Source organism: Hordeum vulgare, chromosome 1H, assembly GCF_904849725.1.
Source record: "Hordeum vulgare subsp. vulgare chromosome 1H, MorexV3_pseudomolecules_assembly, whole genome shotgun sequence".
Classification (NCBI taxonomy): domain Eukaryota; kingdom Viridiplantae; phylum Streptophyta; class Magnoliopsida; order Poales; family Poaceae; genus Hordeum; species Hordeum vulgare.
The window spans coordinates 30,820,545-30,844,558 of NC_058518.1; positions in this window are offsets into that span (position 1 = coordinate 30,820,545).

Below are 24,014 nucleotides of genomic sequence, written 5' to 3' on the forward strand. Positions count from 1 at the left end.
TTACTTAGGCGACTCTGAGTCGCAGCTAAGTCTGCGAGTGTGACTTTTAGCGCACACTCGGAGCGATTTTTTACTTAGGCGACTCTGGGTCGCGGCTAAGTCCCCAAGTGTGACTGTTAGTGCGCACTCGAAGAGGGGTGTTACTTAGGCGACTCTGGGTCGCAGCTAAGTCCCAGAGTGTGACTTTTCGTGCACACTCGGAGCGAGTTCTTGCTCATGTAGTTGTCAGTTGTCTTCACATCCACATGAGCCTCAATGAGGGTCTGCTAAGCCTCCGAGTGTATCTCGAGTATACACTCGGAGGAAGCTTTTTACTTAGGCGACTCTGAGTCGCAGCTAAGTGTTGGGGAACGTCGCATGGGAAACAAAAAATTTCCTACACGCACGAAGACCTATCATGGTGATGTCCATCTACGAGAGGGGATGTTCGATCTAAGTACCCTTGTAGACCGTACAGGAGAAGCGTTAGTGAACGCGGTTGATGTAGTGGAACGTCCTCACGTCCCTCGATCCGCCCCGCGAACCGTCCCGCGATCAGTCCCACGATCTAGTGCCGAACGGACGGCACCTCCGCGTTCAGCACACGTACAGCTCGATGATGATCTCGGCATTCTTGATCCAGCAAGAGAGACGGAGAGGTAGAAGAGTTCTCCGGCAGTGTGACCGCACTCTGGAGGTTGGTGATGATCTTATCTCAGCAGGGCTGTGCCCGAGCTCCGCAGAAACGCGATCTAGAGGTAAAACCGTGGAGATATGTGGTCGGGCTGCCGTGGCAAAGTTGTCTCAAATCAGCCCTAAAACCTCCGTATATATAGGGGGGAAGAGGAGGAGCCTTGCCTTGGGGTCCAAGGACCCCCAAGGGGTTTGCCCGAGCCAAGGGGGGCAACCCTCCCCTTCCAAACCGAGTCCAACTAGGTTTGGAAGGAGGAGTCCTTCCCCCTTTTCCCACCTCCTCTCTTTTTTTTCTTTTCTCTTTGATTTTCTCCCTATGGCGCATAGGGCCTTCTTGGGCTGTCCCACCAGCCCACTAAGGGCTAGTGCGCCACCCCCAAGGCCTATGGGCTTCCCCGGGGTGGGTTGCCCCCCCCCCCCGGTGAACACCCGGAACCCATTGGTCAGTCCCGGTACATTCTCGGTAACTCCGAAAACCTTCCGGTAATCAAATGAGGTCATCCTATATATCAATCTTCGTTTCCGGACCATTCCGAAAACCCTCGTGACGTCCGTGATCTCATCCGGGACTCCGAACAACATTCGGTAACCAACAATATAACTCAAATACGCATAAAACAACGTCCAACCTTAAGTGTGCAGACCCTGCGGGTTCGAGAACTATGTAGACATGACCCGAGAGACTCCTCGGTCAATATCCAATAGCGGGACCTGGATTCCCATATTGGATCCTACATATTCGAAGAAGAACTTATCGTTTGAACCTCAGTGCCAAGGATTCATATAATCCCGTATGTCATTCCCTTTGTCCTTCGGTATGTTACTTGCCCGAGATTCGATCGTCAGTACCCGCATACCTATTTCAATCTTGTTTACCGGCAAGTCTCTTTACTCGTTCTGTAATACAAGATCCCGTAACTTACACTAAGTCACATTGCTTGCAAGGCTTGTGTGTGATGTTGTATTACCGAGTGGGCCCCGAGATACCTCTCCGTCACACGGAGTGACAAATCCCAGTCTCGATCCATACTAACTCAACGAACACCTTCGGAGATACCTGTAGAGCATCTTTATAGTCACCCAGTTATGTTGCGACGTTTGATACACAGAAAGTATTCCTCCGGTGTCAGTGAGTTATATGATCTCATGGTCATAGGAACAAATACTTGACACGCAGAAAACAGTAGCAACAAAATGACACGATCAACATGCTACGTCTATTAGTTTGGGTCTAGTCCATCATGTGATTCTCCTAATGACGTGATCCAGTTATCAAGCAACAACACCTTGTTCATAATCAGAAGACACTGACTATCTTTGATCAACTGGCTAGCCAACTAGAGGCTTGCTAGGGACAGTGTTTTGTCTATGTATCCACACATGTATATAAGTCTTTTTTCAATACAATTATAGCATGGATAATAAATGATTATCTTGATACAGGAATTATAATAATAACTATATTTATTATTGCCTCTAGGGCATAATTCCAACAGTCTCCCACTTGCACTAGAGTCGATAATCTAGCCCTCACATCATCATGCGAATTACATTGTAATAAATCTAACACCCATACAGTTCTGGTGTTGATCATGCTTTGCCCGTGGAAGAGGTCTAGTCAGCGGGTCTACTACATTCAGATCCGTGTGCATTTTGCATATATTTACGTCCTCCCCTTCGACGTAGTCGCGGATGAGGTTGAAGCGTCGTTTGATGTGTCTGGACTTCATGTGAAACCGTGGTTCCTTTGCAAAGGCAATGGCACCCGTGTTGTCACAGAACAAGGTTATTGGATTTAGTGCGCTTGGCACCACTCCAATATCCGTCATGAACTGCTTCATCCAGACACCCTTCTTAGCCGCCTCCGAGGCAGCCATGTTCTCCGCTTCACATGTAGAATCTTCTACGACGCTCTGCTTGGAACTGCACCAGCTTACCGCACCCCCATTAAGAATAAATACATATCCGGCTTGCGACTTAGAGTCGTCCGGATCTGTGTCAAAGCTTGCATCAAAGTAACCTTTTACGGCGAGCTCTTCGTCTCCTCCATACATGAGAAACATCTCCTTAGTCCTTTTCAGGTACTTCAGGATATTCTTGACCGCCGTCCAGTGATCCACTCCTGGATTACTCTGGAACCTATCTGCCATACTTATGGCCAGGCTAACATCCGGTCTAGTGCAGAGCATTTCATACATGATAGAACCTATGGCTGAAGCATAGGGGACGGTGCTCATATGCTCTCTATCCTCATCAGTTGCTGGGCACTGAGTCTTACTCAATCTCGTACCTTGTAAAACTGGCAAGAACCCTTTCTTGGAGTGTCTTTGAACCTCTTCAAAACTTTATCAAGGTATGTGCTTTGTGAAAGTCCTATCAGGCGTTTTGATCTATCTCTGTAGATCCTAATGCCTAGAATGTAAGCAGCTTCTCCTAGGTCCTTCATAGAGAAACTTTTATTCAAGTAATCCTTTATGCTCTCCAAAAACTCCACGTTGTTTCCAATCAGCAATATGTCATCCACATATAATATTAGAAACGCCACAGAGCTCCCACTCACTTTCTTGTAAATACAAGATTCTCCAACCATTTGTATAAACCCAAATGCTTTGATCACCTCATCAAAGCGTTTGTTCCAACTCCGAGATGCTTGCACCAGTCCATAAATGGATCGCTGGAGCTTGCACACTTTGTTAGCATTCTTTGGATCGACAAAACCTTCGGGTTGAATCATATACAACTCTTCCTTAAGGAAACTGTTAAGGAACGCTGTTTTGACATCCATCTGCCAGATTTCATAATCGAAAAATGCAGCTATTGCTAACATGATTCTGACGGACTTAAGCATCGCTACGGGTGAGAATGTCTCATCGTAGTCAACTCCTTGAACTTGTGAAAAACCCTTTGCCACATGTCGAGCTTTATAAACGGTCACTTTGCCGTCAGCGTCCGTCTTCCTCTTAAAGATCCATTTGTTCTGAATAGCCTTGCGGCCCTCAGGTAGTACTTCCAAAGTCCACACTTTGTTCTCATACATGGATCCTATCTCAGACTTCATGGCTTCTAGCCATTTGTTCGAATCTGGGCCCACCATTGCTTCTTCATAATTTGCAGGTTCATTGTTGTCCAACAACATGATTGACAAGACGGGATTACCGTACCACTCTGGAGCAGCACGTGGTCTCGTCGACCTGCGTGGTTCAACAGAAACTTGAACCGGAGTTTCATGATCATCATCATTAACTTCCTCCTCAACCGGCGTCGCAACGACAGAGGTTTCCCCTTGCCCTGCGCCACCATCTAGAGGGATGAGAGGTTCGACAACCTCATCAAGTTCTATCTTCCTCCCACTCAATTCTCTCGAGAGAAACTCCTTCTCGAGAAAAGCTCTGTTTTTAGCAACAAACACTTTGCCCTCGGATTTGAGATAGAAGGTGTACCCAACTGTCTCTTTTGGGTAACCTATGAAGATGCACTTTTCCGCTTTCGGTTCCAGCTTTTCAGGCTGAAGCTTTTTGACATAAGCATCACATCCCCAAACTTTAAGAAACGACAACTTTGGCCTTTTGCCATACCACAGTTCGTATGGTGTCGTCTCAACGGATTTTGATGGTGCCCTATTTAAAGTGAATGCAGCTGTTTCTAATGCATAACCCCAAAACGATAACGGCAGATCGGTAAGAGACATCATAGATCACACCATCTCTAATAAAGTACGATTACAACGTTCGGACACACCATTACGCTGTGGTGTTCTAGGCGGTGTCAACTGTGAAACAATTCCACATTGTCTTAAGTGAGCACCAAACTCGAAACTCAGATATTCACCCCCATGATCAGACCGTAGGAACTTGATCTTCTTGTTACGATGATTTTCAACTTCACTCTGAAATTGCTTGAACTTTTCAAATGTTTCAGACTTGTGCTTCATTAAGTAGACATAACCATATCTACTCAAATCATCAGTGAAGGTGAGAAAATAACGATATTCGCCGCGTGCCTCTACGCTCATTGGACCACACACATCGGTATGTATGATTTCCAACAAGTCACTTGCACGCTCCATTGTTCCGGAGAACGGAGTTTTAGTCATCTTGCCCATGAGGCATGGTTCGCACGTGTCAAGTGAATCAAAGTCAAGTGACTCCAAAAGTCCATCGGCATGGAGTTTCATCATGCGCTTTACACCAATATGACCTAAGCGGCAGTGCCACAAAAATATGGCGCTAAAACTGTTAACTCTAACTCTTTTGGTCTCAATGTTATGTATGTGTGTATCGCTATCAAGATTCAATATGAACAATCCTCTCACATTGGGTGCATGACCATAAAAGATGTTACTCATAGAAATAGAACAACCATTATTCTCTGACTTAAAAGATTAACCGTCTTGCAATAAACAAGATCCAGATATAATGTTCATGCTCAACGCAGGCACTAAATAACAATGATTCAAGTTCATAACTAATCCTGATGGTAACTGAAGTGAAATTGTGCCGACGGCGATTGCATCAACCTTGGAACCATTTCCTACGCGCATCGTCACTTCATCTTTCGCCGGCCTTCTTCTATTCCGGAGTTCCTGTTTCTGTTGCAAATATGAGCAACAGAACCAGTATCGAATACCCAGGCACTACTACGAGAGCCGGTTAAGTACACATCAATAACATGTATATCAAATATACCTGATTTTTCTTTGGCCGCCTTCTTATCAGCCAGATACTTGGGGCAATTGCGCTTCCAGTGACCCATACCCTTGCAATAGTAACACTCCGTTTCAGGCTTCGGTCCAGCTTTGGGTTTCTTCGTCGGATTGGCAACAGGCTTGCCGCTCTTCTTTGAATTACCCTTCTAGCCTTTGCCGTTTCTCTTAAAACTAGTGGTCTTATTCACCATCAACACTTCATGTTCTTTATGGAGTTCAGATTCAGCGACTTTCAGCATCGCAAACAACTCGCCGCGTGACTTGTTCATCCCTTGCATGTTGTAGTTCAACACAAAGACTTTATAGCTTGGCGGCAGTGATTGAAGGATTCTGTCAGTGATAGCCTCTTGCGGGAGTTCAATCCCCAGCTCAGCTAGACGGTTTGAGTACCCAGACATTTTGAGCACATGTTCACTGACAGATGAGTTCTCCTCCATCTTGCAAGCATAGAATTTATCGGAGGTCTCATACCTCTTGATCCGGGCGTTCTTCTGAAAGATGAACTTCAAATCCTGGAACATCTCAAATGCTCCATGACGCTCAAAGCGATGTTGAAGTCCCGGTTCTAAGCCATACAAGACTGCACATTGAACTACTGAGTAGTCCTCCTTACGTGTTAACCAAGCGTTCTTAACATCCCGGTCAGCCGTAGCGGGTGGTTCATCTCCTAGCGCAGCATTAAGGACATAATCCTTCTTCTCAGCTTGTAAGATTAGCTTAAGATTATGAGCCCAGTCTACAAAGTTGCTTCCATTATCTTTCAACTTAGCTTTCTCTAGGAACGTATTAAAATTCAGGGTGACTGTCGCGTGAGCCATGATCTACAACACAAATATATTCAAAGTGGACTTAGACTATGTTCAAGATAATTAGAGTTTAACTTAATCAAATTACTCGCTAAACTCCCACTCAAAAAGTACATCTCTCTAGTCATTTGAGTGGTTCATGATCCACTTACACTAGCTCAAGTCCGATGATCACGTGAGTTGAGTATAGTTTCAGTGGTAAGCATCCCTATCTAATCATATCATCTATATGATTCATGACCGACCTTTTAGTCTCATGTGTTCCGAGGCCATGTCTGCACATGCAGGCTCGTCAAGCTTAACCCGAGTGTTCCGCGTGCGAAACTGTTTTGCACCCGTGTTATGTGAACGTTGAGTCTATCAAACCCGATCATCACGTGGTGTCTCGAAACGACGAACTGTAGCAACGGTGCACAGTCGGGGAGAACACAATTTCGTCTTGAAATTTTAGTGAGAGATCACCTCAAAATGCTACCGTCGTTCTAAGCAAAATAAGGTGCATAAAAGGATTAACATCACATGCAATTCATAAGTGACATGATATGGCCATCATCACGTGCTCCTTGATCTCCATCACCAAAGCACCGGCATGATCTTCTTGTCACCGGCGCCACACCATGATCTCCATCAAAGTGTCGCCGTCGGGGTTGTCGTGCTACTCATGCTATTACTACTAAAGCTACATCCTAGCAAACTAGTAAACGCATCTACAAGCACAAACGTTAGTTTAAAGACAACCCTATGGCTCCTGCCGGTTGCCGTACCATCGACGTGCAAGTCGATATTATCTATTACAACATGATCATCTCATACATCCAATATATCACATCACATCGTTGGCCATATCACATCACAAGCATACCCTGCAAAAACAAGTTAGACGTCCTCTAATTTTGTTGTTGCATGGTTTACGTGGTGACCATGGGTATCTAGTAGGATCGCATCTTACTTACGCAAACACCACAACGGAGATATATGAGTTTCTATTTAACCTCATCCAAGGACCTCCTCAGTCAAATCCGATTCAACTAAAGTTGGAGAAACTGACACTTGCCAGTCATCTTTGAGCAACGGGGTTACTCGTAGCGATGGAACCAGTCTCTCGTAAGCGTACGAGTAATGTCGGTCCAAGCCGCTTCAATCCAACAATACGGCGGAATCAAGAAAAGACTAAGGAGGGCAGCAAAACACACATCACCGCCCACAAAAACTTTTGTGTTCTACCTGAGAAGACATCTACGCATGAACCTAGCTCATGATGCCACTGTTGGGGAACGTCGCATGGGAAACAAAAAATTTCCTACGCGCACGAAGACCTATCATGGTCATGTCCATCTACGAGAGGGGATGTTCCATCTACGTACCCTTGTAGACCGTACAACAGAAGCGTTAGTGAACGAGGTTGATGTAGTGGAACGTCCTCACGTCCCTCAATCCGCCCCGCGAACCATCCCGCGATCATTCCCACGATCTAGTGCCGAACGGACGGCACCTCCGCGTTCAGCACACGTACAGCTCGATGATGATCTCGGCCTTCTTGATCCAGCAAGAGAGACGAAGAGGTAGAAGAGTTCTCCGTCAGCGTGACGGCGCTCCGGAGGTTGGTGATGATCTTATCTCAACAGGGATCCGCCCGATCTCCGTAGAAATGCGATCTAGAGGTAAAACCGTGGAGATATGTGGTCGGGCTGCCGTGGCAAAGTTGTCTCAAATCAGCCCTAAAACCTCTGTATATATAGTGGGAAGAGGGGGAGCCTTGCCTTCGGGTCCAAGGACCCCCAAGGGGTTCGGCCGAGCCAAGGGGGGCAACCCTCCCCTTCCAAACCGAGTCCATCTAGGTTTGGAAGGAGGAGTCCTTCCCCCTTTTCCCACCTCCTCTCTTTTTTTTCTTTTCTCTTTGGTTTTCTTCCTATGGCGCATAGGGCCTTCTTGGGCTGTCCCACAAGCCCACTAAGGGCTGGTGCGCCACCCCCAAGGCCTATGGGCTTCCCCGGGGTGGGTTGCCCCACCCCCCGGTGAACACCCGGAACCCATTCGTCATTCCCGGTACATTCCCGGTAACTCCGAAAACCTTCCGGTAATCAAAGGAGGTCATCCTGTATATCAATCTTCGTTTTTGGACCATTCCGGAAATTCTCGTGACGTCCGTGATCTCATCCGAGACTCCAAACAACATTCGGTAACCAACCATATAACTCAAATACGCATAAAACAACGTCCATCCTTAAGTGTGCAGACCCTGCGGGTTCGAGAACTATGTAGACATGACCCGAGAGACTCCTCGGTCAATATCCAATAGCGGGACCTGGATGCCCATATTGGATCCTACATATTCTACGAAGATCTTATCGTTTGAACCTCAGTGCCAAGGATTCATATAATCCCGTATGTCATTCCCTTTGTCCTTCGGTATGTTACTTGCCCGAGATTCGATCGTCAGTATCCGCATACCTATTTCAATCTCGTTTACCGGCAAGTCTCTTTACTCGTTCCGTAATACAAGATCCCGTAACTTACACTAAGTCACATTGCTTGCAAGGCTTGTGTGTGATGTTGTATTACCGAGTGGGCCCGGAGATACCTGTCCATCACACGGAGTGACAAATCCCAGTCTCGATCCATACTAACTCAATGAACACCTTTGGAGATACCTGTAGAGCATCTTTATAGTCACCCACTTATGTTGCGACGTTTGATACACACAAAGTATTCCTCCGGTGTCAGTGAGTTATATGATCTCATGGTCATAGGAACAAATACTTGACACGCAGAAAACAGTAGAAACAAAATGACACGATCAACATGCTACGTCTATTAGTTTGGGTCTAGTCCATCACGTGATTCTCCTAATGACGTGATCCAGTTATCAAGCAACAACACCTTGTTCATAATTAGAAGACACTGACTATCTTTGATCAACTGGCTAGCCAACTAGAGGCTTGCTAGGGACAGTGTTTTGTCTATGTATCCACACATGTATATAAGTCTTCATTCAATACAATCATAGTGATAATAAACGATTATCTTGATACAGGAATTATAATAATAACTATATTTATTATTGCCTCTAGGGCATAATTCCAACAGTAAGTCCCCGAGTGTGACTTCTCGTGCACACTCGGAGTGAGTTGTTTACTTAGGCGACTCTGGGTCGCAGCTAAGTTTCCGAGTGTGACTTTAGTTGCACAGTCAGAGCGAGTTTGTACTTAGGCGACTCTAGGTCGTAGCTAAGTCTCCGAGTGTGACTTTTAGTGCACACTCGGAGCGAGTTTGTACTTAGGCGACTCTGGGTCGCAGCTAAGTCTCCGAGTGTGACTTTTAGTGCACACTCGGAACAAGTTTGTACTTAGGCTACTCTGGGTCGCAGCTAAGTCTCCGAGTGTGACTTTTCGTGCACAATCGGAGTGAGTTGTTTACTTAGGCGACTCTCGGTCGCAGCTAAGTCCCCGAGTGTGACTTTCAGCGCACACTCAGAGCGAGTTTGTACATAGGCGACTCTGGGTCACAGCTAAGTCTCCGAGTGTGACTTTTAGTGCACACTCGGAACGAGTTTGTGCTTAGGCGACTCTGGGTCGCAGCTAAGTCTCCGAGTGTGACTTTTCGTGCAAACTCAGAGCGAGTTGTTACTTAGGCGACTCTAGGTCGCAGCTAAGTCTCCGAATGCGACTTTTCGTGCACACTCGGAGCGAGTTGTTACTCATGTAGTTGTCAGTTGTCTTCACATCCACATGAGCCTCAATGAGGGTCTGCTAAGACTCCGAGTGTATCATGAGTATACACTCGGAGGAAGCTTTTTACTTAGGCGACTCTGAGTCGCAGCTAAGTCCCCGAGTGTGACTTTTCGTGCACACTCGGAGTGAGTTAGTACTTAGGCGACTCTGGGTCGCAGCTAAGTCTCTGAGTGTGACTTTTAGTGCACACTCGGAGTTAGTTTTATAGACCGGAGTCTGCAAACGCGGAATAATTTTGAATCGGCAAGAAATCAATCCGCTTTGTATTACTTCGATGATACTTGTTCTTTACATTGTCTCCGTCGGCGGTTATGTGTAGAAGCGCTTCAGTAGATCTCCATTCCATGCTCGCGGCTAGTCCGTTTCCCTGTCGAGGTTGTAGAGTCGATATGCCCCGTTGTTGAGCACCTTAGAGATGATGAACGGTCCTTCCCAGGCGGGAGCCAACTTGTGTGGTCTCTGCTGATCCACTCGGAGCACAAGGTCGCCTGCTTGGAATGTGCGGCTCCTGACGTGCCGTGCATGAAATCGCCGCAGACCTTGTTGATAAATTGTTGAACGGATCAGTGCCATCTCGCGCTCCTCTTCTAAAAGGTCCACTCCGTCTTGCCTGGCTTCCTCTGCTTCGGCTTCGGAGAAGAGTTCGACTCGTGGAGAGTTGTGAAGCAAGTCACTCGGAAGGACTGCCTCTGCTCCATAAACGAGGTAAAATGGGGATCGCCCTGTCGATCTATTCGGAGTTGTGCGGAGGCCCCACAGCACCGAAGGCAGCTCGGTGACCCATGCGCTGGCGGCATGTCCAACTTCTCGCAGGAGTCGAGGCTTCAACCCTTGAAGAACGAGTCCATTCGCCCGCTCCGCTTGTCCATTTATTTCGGGGTGCGCGACGGATGCAAAATCCACTCGGATACCTTGGCCTGCGCAAAAACCTTTGAACCTGTCCGAGTCAAAGTTTGTGCCATTGTCGGTCATTATGTTGTGTGGAACCCCGTATCTGGCGATGATGTCTCTGATAAATTTGATGGCCGTAAGGGCATCATGCTTCTTGATAGGCTTGGCTTCAATCCACTTGGTAAACTTGTCGACTGCTACCAGCAGATGGGTGAATCCTCCTTGGCCTGTTCTGAATGGTCCGACTGTATCTAATCCCCACACGGCGAAAGGCCAAGCAAGAGGAATTGTCTTCAGCGCAGTCGTTGGATTGTGGGACTTGTTTGAATAGAACTGACAACCTTCGCAATGGTCGACCATATCTTTTGCCATTTCATTCGCCTGCAACCAGAAGAAACCAAGCAGCAGATGAATTGGCAAAACTTGGATCCACTCAGAGACAGGTCTCGAGTGATGTATGCCTCGAGCACCTACACATCCCCTCGGTAAAAGAAGACCCTTTTACAAAGGAACCAGTACAACCGAAGAGCTCAACAGATCAGACGGAAGTCGGGGTCCCCGCTGTGGTTGATTTGATCATGGAGATTCTAGCTGTCATTCCCGAATGGACTGTGCCGTTCATTGCGTACATGATGAGGCAAGAGTTACCAGAAGACGAAGTCCAAGCTAGGCAGATCGTTTGCAGGTCAAAGTCCTTCACCGTCATTGATGACCAGTTGTACAGGGAAAGTGTTTCAAGCTCTTGCTGACTTCATAGCAGAATGGGTAGAACAACAGCAACCAACTCACATCTAGTCGGCTCTTTGGACCATGTTCTTCGATGGGTCCAAGATGTTGAATGGCCCCACGGTGGGCGCCAACTGTCGTGGGTATAAGTCTAGCAGTAGAAGTATGGGGTACGAAAGTATATGGGCAGAGCCTTAGCTACGACGAGGATGTATGAGTTCAGGCCCCTCTATGATGGAGGTAAAAGCCCTACGTCTCAGTGCTCTTGGGAGCTTTGTGTCGAGTGGCCGATTATAGGATTACAGCAAGTGCCAACCCCCGTACCAGTGGTGAAGGGCGGCTTATATACAGTGCGCTACCCTTCATAATGGCCCGGTGGACAAGGGTGGAATAGTGGCGAGTAAATGCTTACGTTACAGGTAACGTAAGCCTTAAATGCTAATAATGGTGTATGAAAACGTATGACCGTTGCCCTCCTCGGAGGTTACGATGTACAGAGTGGATTCCAGTCGGTACGTTAGATATGCCCTGAGTGGATCGTCGCCGACTGAATGATAGGGGCGTCCTTAGTTCAGTCGGAACTGTCTAAGGGCCTGGTCTTCTGTGAAGGGTAGTCCTTGGGTAGGACCTATAGGGCAGACCTATGACCCTACCGTGGGACTATAACCCCATCAGCATCTCTAGCATCATCAGGCAAAGCAGTATCAAGCATATCATCTCTAGCAGTATCAGGCATAGTATCAAGCATAGTATCATCGGGCATAGTATCAAGCATAGCATCTCTAGCAGTATCAGGTATCGTATCAAGCATAGAATCTCTAGCAGTAGTATCATAAGCATCATCAAGCACAGGCGACATATCAAGATTTGTAGCAGGAGGTGATGTTGCAAACTTACTCATAACTGAAGGTGAATCAAGTGCAGAGCTAGATGGCAATTCCTTACCTCCCCTCGTAGTTGAGGGCAAGACTTTGGTCTTCGTATCCTTCAGATTCTTCATAGTGATCACCAGATATAAATCCCAAGTGACTCAGAGAATATAGCAATACCTCCCCGACAACAGCGCCAGAAAAATGTTGATTGCAATCTCTGGCGATAGCTAGACAAATGCTGATGAAAACAAACCTTCCCTTGCAACGACACCAGAAGAATACTGCTAGCACTTCCCGGCAACGAAACTACAAGAATGTTGTAAGCAAAGTAGTAACAGCAAAGTAGTATGATAACAACGGCAGTGTAACGAGCAATAGCAGCGGCAAGGAACAGCAGTAGTGACAGCAGTAGCAAGTAGCAACAGTAGCAAGGGACAGTAATAGCAACAGTAGCAGGAGAGGAAGACAAGTAACAGCAGTAGCAACAGTAGTAGGAGCACCACCAGAGCAAGACAAGTAACATCAACAGTAGGACAAACTCGTAGGCAATGGGTCGGTGATTTATTTGGATGATATTCATCATGCAATAGTTATAACACGGAGAGATATGTGGCTAGCTCCCGTTCGTCAATGTGATGTGGGCATGCATTCCGTGTGTCGTCATACGTGCTTAGGGAAAAGAACTTGCATGACATCTATTGTCCATCCCTCCCGTGGCAGCGGGGTCCAAAAGGAAACTACGGGATATTAAGGTTCTCCTTTTAATAAAGAACCGGACCAACGCATAAGCACTTGGTGAACACATGAACTCCTCAAACTATGGTCATCACCGGGAGTGGTTCCGGTTATTGTCACTCCGGGGTTGCCGGATAATAACACATAGTACGTAACTACAACTTGCAAGATCGGATCTAAAACACACATATATTAGTGACAACAAAATAATTTCAGATCTGAAATCATGTCACTCGGGCTCTAGTGACAAGCATTAAGCATGGCAAAGTAGTAGCAACATCAATCTCAGAACATAGAGGATACTAGGGATCAATCCCCATCAAAACTAACTCAATTACATGATAAATCTCATCCTACTCATCACCGCCCAGCGAGCCTACGAATAGATTACTCACGAACGATGAAGAGCTTCATGGAATTGGAGAGGGAAGAAGGTTGATGATGACGATGGCGACGATTACCCCTATCCGGAGCCCAAGACGGACTCCAGATCTGCCCTCCAGATGAAGAACAGGTGTTGGCGGCGCTTCCGTATCGCAAACGCGATGATAACTTCTCTTTTTTTTATTTTTTCTGGGATGAAAGGGATCTTATAGACCTGAGATTGGGGGCGGCAGAGCCGTGTGGGCCCCACAAGCCTGCCCACCGCCACCAGGGGGTGGTGGCGGAGCCAGGGCTTATGGCCCACTGGCCCACCCCCTGAGGTGGAACTTGGCGCATATATTTTTCTTATTTTCCAAAACTGCTCCCCGTAAATTTTGAGGACGTTTGGAGAACTTTGATTTCTGCACAAAAATAACACCAAGGCAATTCTGCTGAAAACAGAGTCAGTCCAGGTTAGTTTCATTCAAATCATGCAAATTAGAGTCCAAAACAAGATCAAAAGAGTTTGGAAAAGTAGATACGACGGAGACGTATCATCTACCAAGCAAGTCGGGTGGTGCTGCGTACCGCCACCTCATGCGTCGTATACTTCGTCCCGTGATCGCCAACGTCATCGTCAACAACGCGTCTGCACCGAACACATCTGCTTCCACTACAAATGTTCGATACGTGCGTCGTGTTCCCGTTAGCCTGATGAACATGTTAGATGCGTACATGTTTTGCTACACGGTCTTGCTGCTATTCATGTTGTCTGCTGCATCTAGTATTTTAGAGTTTCACATGACACGGAACCGACCTTGGTCCTTCTATATATACAACTTATCGGGGTCGGCCAAAGACACACGGAAAACCATCTAAGGTTTGCCTCATCTCACAACTTGCGCGGCCATCGTAGTCTACCTCATCCCGAGCGCCGACGTCCAACGGCGAACGGGACAGCAGGTCTCCGGAACTAGTCGCAATTTGCGATCCCGTACGGGAGAAGGCGAATTAGGTTTTTTGAAAGCGCTTTGCGCGACTGCTCGCTGCTTCCACAACGAGTCGTCTACCAAGCAAGTCGGGCGATGCTGCATACCGCCGGCTTAAGCTTGTCTAATTCATCCCATCATCGCCAACGCCATCGTCAACAACGAGTATGCACCGAACACATCTACTTCCTCTGCAAACATTCGGTACGTGCGTCGTGTTCCCGTTAGCCTGATGAACATGTTAGATGCGTACATGTTTTGCTACAGGATCTTGCTGCTATTCATGTTGTTTGCTACATCTAGTATGTTAGAGTTTCACATGACACAGAAGCGACCTTGGTCCTCCTATATATACAACTTATCGGGGTCGGCCAAAGACACAGCGAAAACAATCTAGGTTTTGCCTCATCTCACAACTTGCACCGCCATCGTAGTCTACCTCATCCCGAGCGCCGTCGTCCAACGACGAACGGGAGACCAGGTCTCCGGAACCAGTCTCCTTTGCGATCATGTATGGGAGAAGGCGAATTAGGTTTTTGGGAAGCGCTTTCCGCGACTGCTCGCTGCTTCCACAACGGGTCGTCTACCAAGCAAGTCGAGCGGTGCTGCGTACAGCCACCTCAAGAGTTGTATACTTCATCCCGTCATCGTCAACAACACGTCTGCACCGAACAAATCTGCTTCCTCTACAAACGTTCGGTACGTGCGTCGTGTTCCCGTTAGCCTGATGAACATGTTAGATGCGTACATGTTTTGCTACACGGTCTTGCTGCTATTCATGTTATATGCTGCATCTAGTATGTTAGAGTTTCACATGACACGGAACCGACCTTGGTCCACCTATATATACAGCTTATCGGGGTCGGCCAAAGACACACCAAAAACCATATAGGGTTTGCCTCGTCTCACAACTTGCGCCGCCATCGTAGTCTACCTCATCCCGAGCGCCGGCGTCCAACGGCTAATGGGAGAGCAGGACTCGGGAACCTGTCGCCTTTGCGATCGTGTACGGGAGAAGGCGAATTAGGTTTTTGGGAAGAGCTTTGCACGACTCCTCGCTGCTTCCACAACAGGTCGTCTACCAAACAAGTCGGGCGGTGCTGCGTACCGCCACCTCAAGCATCGGTTACTTCGTCCCGTCATCGCCAACATCATCGACAACAACGCGTCTGCCCCGAACATATCTGCTTCGTGTACAAACGTTCGGTACGTACGTCGTGTTCCCGTTAGCCGAATGAACATGTTAAATGCATACATGTTTTGCTACACGGTCTTGCTGCTATTCATGTTGTCTGTTGCATCTAGTATGTTGGAGTTTCACATGACACACAACCGACCTTGGTCCTCCTATATATACAGCTTATCGGGTTCGGCCAAAGACACACCGAAAACCATCTAGGGTTTGCCTCGTCTCACAACTTGCGCCACCATCATAGTCTACCTCATCCCGAGCGCCGACGTCCAACGGCGAACGGGAGAGCAGGTCTCCGGAACCAGTCTCCTTTGCGACCTGTATAGGAGAAGGCGAATTAGGTTTTGGGAAGCGCTTTCCGCGACTGCTCGCTGCTTCCACAACGGGTTGTCTACCAAGCAAGTCGAGCGGTGCTGCGTACCGCCACCTCAAGCGTTGTATACTTCATCCCGTCATCGTCAACAACGCGTCTGCACCGAACACATCTGCTTCCTCTACAAACGTTTGGTACGTACGTCGTGTTCCCGTTAGCCTGATGAACATGTTAGATGCGTACATGTTTTGCTACACGGTCTTGCTGCTATTCATGTTGTCTGGTGCATCTAGTATGTTAGAGTTTCACATGACACGAAACCGACGTTGGTCCTCCTATATATACAGCTTACCGGGGTCGGCCAAAGACATACCGAAAACCATCTAGGATTTGCCTCATCTCACAACTTGCGCCACCACCGTAGTCTACCCCATCCCGAGCGCTGGCGTCCTACGGCGAACGAGAGAGTAGGTCTCCGGAACCAGTCGCCTTTGTGATCCTGTACGGGAGAAGGCGAATTAGGTTTTTGGGAAGCGGTTTGCGCGAATGCTCGCTGCTTCCACAACGGGTCGTCTACCAAGAAAGTCGGGCGGTGCTACGTACCGCCGCCTACAGCATCGTCTACTTCGTCCCGTCATTGCCAACATCATCGTCAACAACGCGTCTGCACCGAACACATCTGCTTCCTCTACAAACGTTTTGTACGTCCATCGTGTTCCCGTTAGCCTGATGAACATGTTAGATGCACACATGTTTTGCTACACGGTCTTCCTGCTATTCATGTTGTCTGCTGCATCTAGTATGTTAGAGTTTTAGATGACACGAAACTGACTTTGTCCACCTACATATACAGCTTATCGGGGTCGGCCAAAGACACACCAAAAACCATATAGGTTTTGCCTCGCCTCACAACTTGCGCCGCCATCGTAGTCTACCTCATCCCGAGCATCGGCATCCAACGGCGAACGGGAGAGCAGGACTCGGGAACCAGTCGCCTTTGTGATCGTGTACGGGAGAAGGCGAATTAGGTTTTTGGGAAGCGCTTTGTGCGACTCCTCGCTGCTTCCACAACGGTTGTCTACCAAGCAAGTCGGGCGGTGCTGCGTATCGCCATCTCAAGCGTCGTTTACTTCGTCCCGTCATCGACAACAATGCGTCTGCAGCGAACACATCTGCTTCGTCTACAAACGTTCGGTACATGCGTCGTGTTCCCCTTAGCCGGATGAACATGTTATATGCGTACATGTTTTGCTACACGGTCTTGCTGCTATTCATGTTGTCTGTGGCATCTAGTATGTTAGAGTTTCACATGACACAGAATCGACCTTAGTCCTCCTATATATACAACTTATCGGGGTCGGCCAAAAACACACCGTAAACCATCTAGGGTTTGCCTCGTCTCACAACTTGCGCCGCCATCGTAGTCTACCTCCTCCCGAGCACCGGCGTCCAACGGCGAACGGGAGAGCGGGTCTCCGGAACCAGTCGCCTTTACGATCCTGTACGGGAGAAGGCGAATTAGGTTTTTGGGAAGCGCTTTGCGCGATGCTATCCCACAGACAACAGCGCCAAAAGTTGACACGTTGACAGAGGCTGGGCCTGCGTTGGTTCTTCCCTTGAAGAGGATAGGGTGATGCAGCACAGGAGCAGTAAGTATTTCCCGCGGTTTGAGAACCAAGGTATCGATCCAGAAGGAGGGTCTCTTCAAGTCCAGAGTACCTACGCAAACAAAAACATGCTTGCTCCCAACGCTTCAAAGGGGTTGTCAATCCCTTCAAGATTGTTTGCAAAGTGAGATCTGAAGGCGGAAAGTGCAACGAAGTAAAAAGTGTAAGGCTGAAAATATGGTGTGGAGTAGACCCTGGGGGCCACAGTGTTCACTAGAGGCTTCTCTCAAAATAGCAAGTATTACGGTGGGTGAACAAATTACTGTCGAGCAATTGATAGAACCGCGCAAAGTCATGACGATATCTAAGGCAATGATCCTGCATATAGGCATCACGTCTGAGACAAGTAGACCGATACTTTCTGCATCTACTACTATTACTCCACACATCGACCGCTATCCAGCATGCATCTAGTGTATTGAGTTCATGACGAACAGATTAACGCTTTAAGCAAGATGACATGATGTAGAGGGATAATCTCAAACCATTGATGAAAACCCCATCTTTTTACCATTCATGGCAACAACATGATGCGTGCCTCGCTACCCCTTCTGTCACTGGGTGAGGTCACCGCACAGTATGAACCCAAAACCAAGCACTACTCCCATTGCAAGAATCATAGATCTAGTTGGCCAGACAAAACCCACAACTTGAATAGAATTACAAGGATATGAAATCATGCATAAAAGAGATCAGAAGAAACTCAAATAAGATTCATAGATAATCTGATCATAAATGCATAATTCATCCGATCTCGACAAACACACCGCAAAAGAAGATTACATCGGATAGATCTCCATGAAGATCATGGAGAACTTTGTATTGAAGATCCAAGAGAGGGAAGAAGCCATCTAGTTACTAGCTATGGACCCATAGGTCTATGGTGAACTACTCACGCATCATCGAAGAGGTCATGGTGTTGATGAAGAAGCCCTCCGTATTTGAATCCCCCCTCCGGCAGGGCACCAGGATGTGCCCCAGATGGGATCTTGCGGAGACAGAAGCTTGTGGCGCGGAAAAGCGATTGCGATGATCTCCTGATTTTTTCTGGAATTTATGAGATTATAGAGGCGAAAGATCTAGGTCAGGGGACCTCCAGGGGGCCCACAAGCCTGGATGGCGCGGCCCCCTAGCCGCGGGGTGGGGGCTTGTGGGGATCCTGGAGCTCCTCTGGCTTGGCTCCCAAATTCTCCGGTATTCTTCCTTTCCAAAAAAAATCTTTTCAAGGATTTTCTTCCGTTTGGACTCCATTTGAAAATGTCCTCTGAAAGGGGTCAAAAACATTAAAAAGAATAGGAACTCACACTTGGCACTGAGTTAATAAGTTAGTCCCAGAAAATAAATAAAAATCATGCAAAACATCGAAAGTTTGACAAGATAATAGCATGAAACCATCAAAAAGTATAGATACGTTGGAGACGTATCAAGCATCCCCAAGCTTAACTCATGCTCGTCCTCGAATAGGGAAGTGATAAAGAATGATTTTTTGATTTGGAATGCTACCTAGCATAGTTGTCCTTTGCAACTTCTTTCACATGGCATGAATGTTCAGATCCGTAAGATTGAAAACAATAGTTTGCTATTAACATGAAAATAGTAATACTTCATGCAAACTAGTAAAGTAATCATGAACTTTCAAAATAACAAGGCCAAAGAAAGTTATCCCTACAAAATCATATAGTCTGGCTATGCTCCATCATCCTCACACAACTAATGTAAATCATGCACAACCCCGGAATTGGCCAAGTAATTGTTTTCGCGCTCTTACTTTCTCAAACCTTTTATAACTATCACGCAATATATGAGTGCGAGCCATGGATATAGCACTATAGGTGGAATAGAGTGTGGTGGTGGTTGTGAGACAAAAAGGAGGAGATGGTCACACTGACTCGGCGTATCAGTAGGCTATGAAGATGCCCATTAATAGATATCAATTTGAATGAGTAGGGTTTGCCATACAAGAGATGCACTAGAGCTATAAGTATTGAAAGCTCAAGAGGAAAGCTAGTGGGTGTGCATCCAACTTGCTTGCTCACGAAGACCTAGGGCAATTTTGAGGAAGGCCATCATTTCATATATACAAGCCAAGTTTTATAGTGAAGATTCCCACTAGTGTATATGGTGGTGACAAAACGAGAGGCTCTCAATCATGAAGGACATGGTGCTATCATGAAGCACAAGTGTGGAAAAATATAGTAGCATTGTCCCTTCTCTCTTTTTATCTCTTTTTTTCATTTGGGCTCTTAGGCCTCTTTTTTTCTCTTTTTTTTTCTTTTTGGGCTCTTTGGCCTGTTTTTTTTATTTCCTCACATGGAACAATGCTCTAATAATGATCATCATCACACTTTTATTTACTCACAGCTCAAAGATCACAATGATGATGACTCCATAGGAAATGCCTCCGGTAGTGTACCGGGATGTGCAATGATCTAGCATGGCGTATGACGTTGAAACATCTCGCTAGCTATCTTACGATCATGCAATGGCAGTATGAGAGTGATGGCACAAGTCATGAGACGGGACGGTGGGGGTTGCATGGCAATATATCTCGGAATGGCTATGAAAATGCCATAGTAGGTAGGTATGGTGGCTGTTTTGAGGGAGGCATATGGTGGTTTTGTGCACCGGCGAGAATTGTGCAGCATTAGAGAAGCTAGCAATGATGGAAGGGTGAAAGTGCGTATAATCCATGGACTCAACATTAGTCATAAAGAACTCACATACTTGTTGCGAAAGTTTTTATTAGTAATCGAAACAAAGTGCTAAACGCATACTCCGAGGGGAAGGGTTGGTAGGTGTTAACCATCGCGCGATCCCGACCTCAACACAAAGGATGAAAATCAATAGATCAATTATGCTCCGACTTCCTAACATAGCGGTTCACCATACGTGCATGCTACGGGAATTACCAACTTCAACACAAGTATTTCTAGATTCAGAACACCCTACTAACATAACTCTTAATATTAGCGAATCCACGTCTCAAAACTAATTCAGAGGAATCAAAACTTCTCTTTCTATTCAATGCACATGAAGATGGAGGTTTTTGTATCCTCTTTGGGTACCTATCACATTTGGGACTACTTTCATAGCATAAGGCAACTACCAAATCACGCACCGCCGTGCTCTAAAGATATAAGTGAAGCACAAGAGCAAAACTATCTAGCTCAAAAGATATAAGTGAAGCACTATGAGCATTCTAGAAAACTCACGATGAGTGCATGTCTATCTCTCTCAAAAAGGTGTGCAGCAAGGATGATTGTGACACAACAAAAATAAAATACTCCTAAGATACAAGACGCTCCAAGAAAAACACATATCATGTGGTGAATAAAAAAAATATCTCCAAGTAATGCTACCGATGGATTGAAGACGAAAGAGGGGATGCCTTCCCGGGGCATCCCCAAGCTTAGGCTTTTTGGTGTCCTTGAATTTGGCTTGGGATGCCTTGGGAATCCCCAAGATTGAGCTCTTTCCACTCATTATCTCTTTGTCCATGAGAACATCACCCAAAACTTGAAAACTTCACAAGACAAAACTTAAACAGAAACTTGTGATAACATTAGTAATAGAAAACAAACTACCACTTATTTCGATACTGTAGCAAACTTGAATTCCATCTATATTGATGATGGGCTACTGTATTCTCACTTTCCCATGGCTAGTACCCCCCAATACTAACCATAGTTTCACCAAAACAAGCAACCAACTCAAGAAAAACAGAATCTGTCAAAAACAGACTAGTCTGTAGCAATCTGTATGCATCGTATACTTCGGTTACCTCAAAAAATCTGAAAAATTACGAAGGCCTGGGGAAAAAGCATACCAATCAGCAACAAAAAGAATTAACTCAAAATATCTTTCTGAATAAAAATGAAAAATCATCTCGTGAGAGAAAAGTTTCTGTCTTTTTCCAGCAGGAACAAACAACCATTACTAAGACTAGTCATAAAGGCTTTGCTTGGCTGAAACACAAAAAGAAACACAAAAAACACAATCACAACAGAACTATGAAAGTGTGGACGCAACAAAACAGAAATAAAAAGATGAATTCATTGGGTTGCCTCCCAACAAGCGCTATTGTTTAACGCCCTTAGCTAGGCATAAGGATTTCAATGATGCTCACACAAAAGACAAGAATTGAAGCACAACGAGAGCATCATTAGGCATGTGAACATCACATCTAAGTCTAACATACTTCCTATGCATAGGCATTTTATACGAAAACAGATTGTCAAGACAACCAATAGTTGCAATATGCAAGGAAGAAGAAAGACACAATAGCAATCTCCACATAACGAGAGGTAATTTGGTAACATGAAAGTTTCTACCACAATATTTTCCTCTCTCATAGCAATTACATGTGGGATCATAATCAAATTCAACAAAATATCTATCACAAAGGATATTCTTTTCATGATCCACATGCATCCAAAGTTGACGCTCTTCAAAAATAGTGGGATTATCATCAACTAAAGTCATGACTTCTGCAAACCCACTTCAATATTATTGCAAACATCATAATCATCATGAGGCTTAAACCAATTTTCAAGATCATAAGAAAAATCATTACCCCAATCATGATCATTGCAATAAGTAGTGGACAAAGCAAAACTAGCATCCCCAAGCTTAGGGTTTTGCATATTTTTAGCATGATTGACACTAATAGGATTTATAGTGAAACCATTGCAATCATGATTTTCATTCAAGGAGCCCTCGTGAATCACTTCCTGAATTTCTTCATCACGATTTTCAGATTCACACATCTGAAGCAAAACTCCATAAGTGGATCTCTTAAAGATATTAGCAAGTGGATGAGGATCCATATCAATAGATTTTCAGCAAGCGAAGATGCAAGCATATTGAAGGCACATAGCACACAAGCAAAGGAAAGGCAAATGAAAAATGGCAAACGAAAAAGGCAAATTGGTGAAGTGGGGGAGAGGAAAACGAGAGGCAACTGGCAAACAAAGTAAATGCAAGAGATGAGTTTGCGACACCTACTTGGATGAGTTCTTGACTTGATCTTCCTCCCCGGCAACGGCGCCAGAAATTTTTCTGCTATCCCACAGACAACAACGCCAGAAGTTCACATGTTGATAGAGGCTGGGTTTGCGTTGGTTCTTCCGTCGAAGAGGAAAGGGTGATCCAGCACAAGAGGAGTAAGTATTTCCCTTAGATTGAGAACCAAGGTATCGATCCAGAAGGAGGGTCTCGTCAAGTCCAGAGTACCTGTACAAACACAAACAAGCTTGCACCCAACGCTTCAAAGGGGTTGTCAATCCCTTCAAGATTGTTTGCAAAGTGAGATGTGAAGGCGAAAAGTGCAATGAAGTAAAAAGTGTAAGGCTGAAAATATGGTGTGGAGTAGACCCTGGGGGCCATAGTGTTCACTAGAGGCTTCTCTCAAAATAGCAAGTATTACGGTGGGTGAACAAATTACTGTCGAGCAATTGATAGAACCGCGCAAAGTCATGACGATATCTAAGGAAATGATCATGCATATAGGCATCACATCCGAGACAAGTAGACCGATACTTTCTGCATCTACTACTATTATTCCACACATCGACCACTATCCAGCATGCATCTAGTGTATTGAGTTCATGACAAACAGAGTAACGCTTTAAGCAAGATGACATGATGTAGAGGGATAATCTTAAACAATGATGAAAACCCCATCTTTTTACCCTTGATGGCAACAACACGATGCGGGCCTCACTACCCCTTCTGTTACTGGGTGAGGTCACCGCACGGTATGAACCCAAAACCAAGCACTTCTCCCATTGCAATAATCATAGATCTAGTTGGCCAGACAAAACCCACAACTCGAAGAGAATTACAAGGATATGAAATCATGCATAAGAGAGATCAAAAGAAACTCAAATAAGATTCATAGATAATCTGATCATAAATCCACAATTCCTCGGATCTCGACAAACACACCGCAAGAGAAGATTACATCAGATAGATCTCCATGAAGATCATGGAGAACTTTTTATTGAAGGTCGAAGAGAGAGAAGAAGCCATCTACTTACTAGCTATGGACCCGTAGGTCTATGGTGAACTGCTCACCCATCATCGGAGAAGTCATGGTGTTGATGAAGAAGCCCTCCTTATCCGAATCACCCCTCCGGCAGGGCCCAGGATGTACCCCAAATGGGATCTTGCGGAGACAGAAGCTTGCGGCGGCGGAAAAGCGATTGCGATGATCTCCTGATTTTTTCTGGAATTTATGGGATTATATAGGCGAAAGATCTAGGTCAGGGGACCTCCAGGGGGCCCACAAGCCTGGATGGCGTGTCCCCCCTAGCCGCGGGGTTGGGGCTTGTGGGGCCCCTGGAGCTCCTCT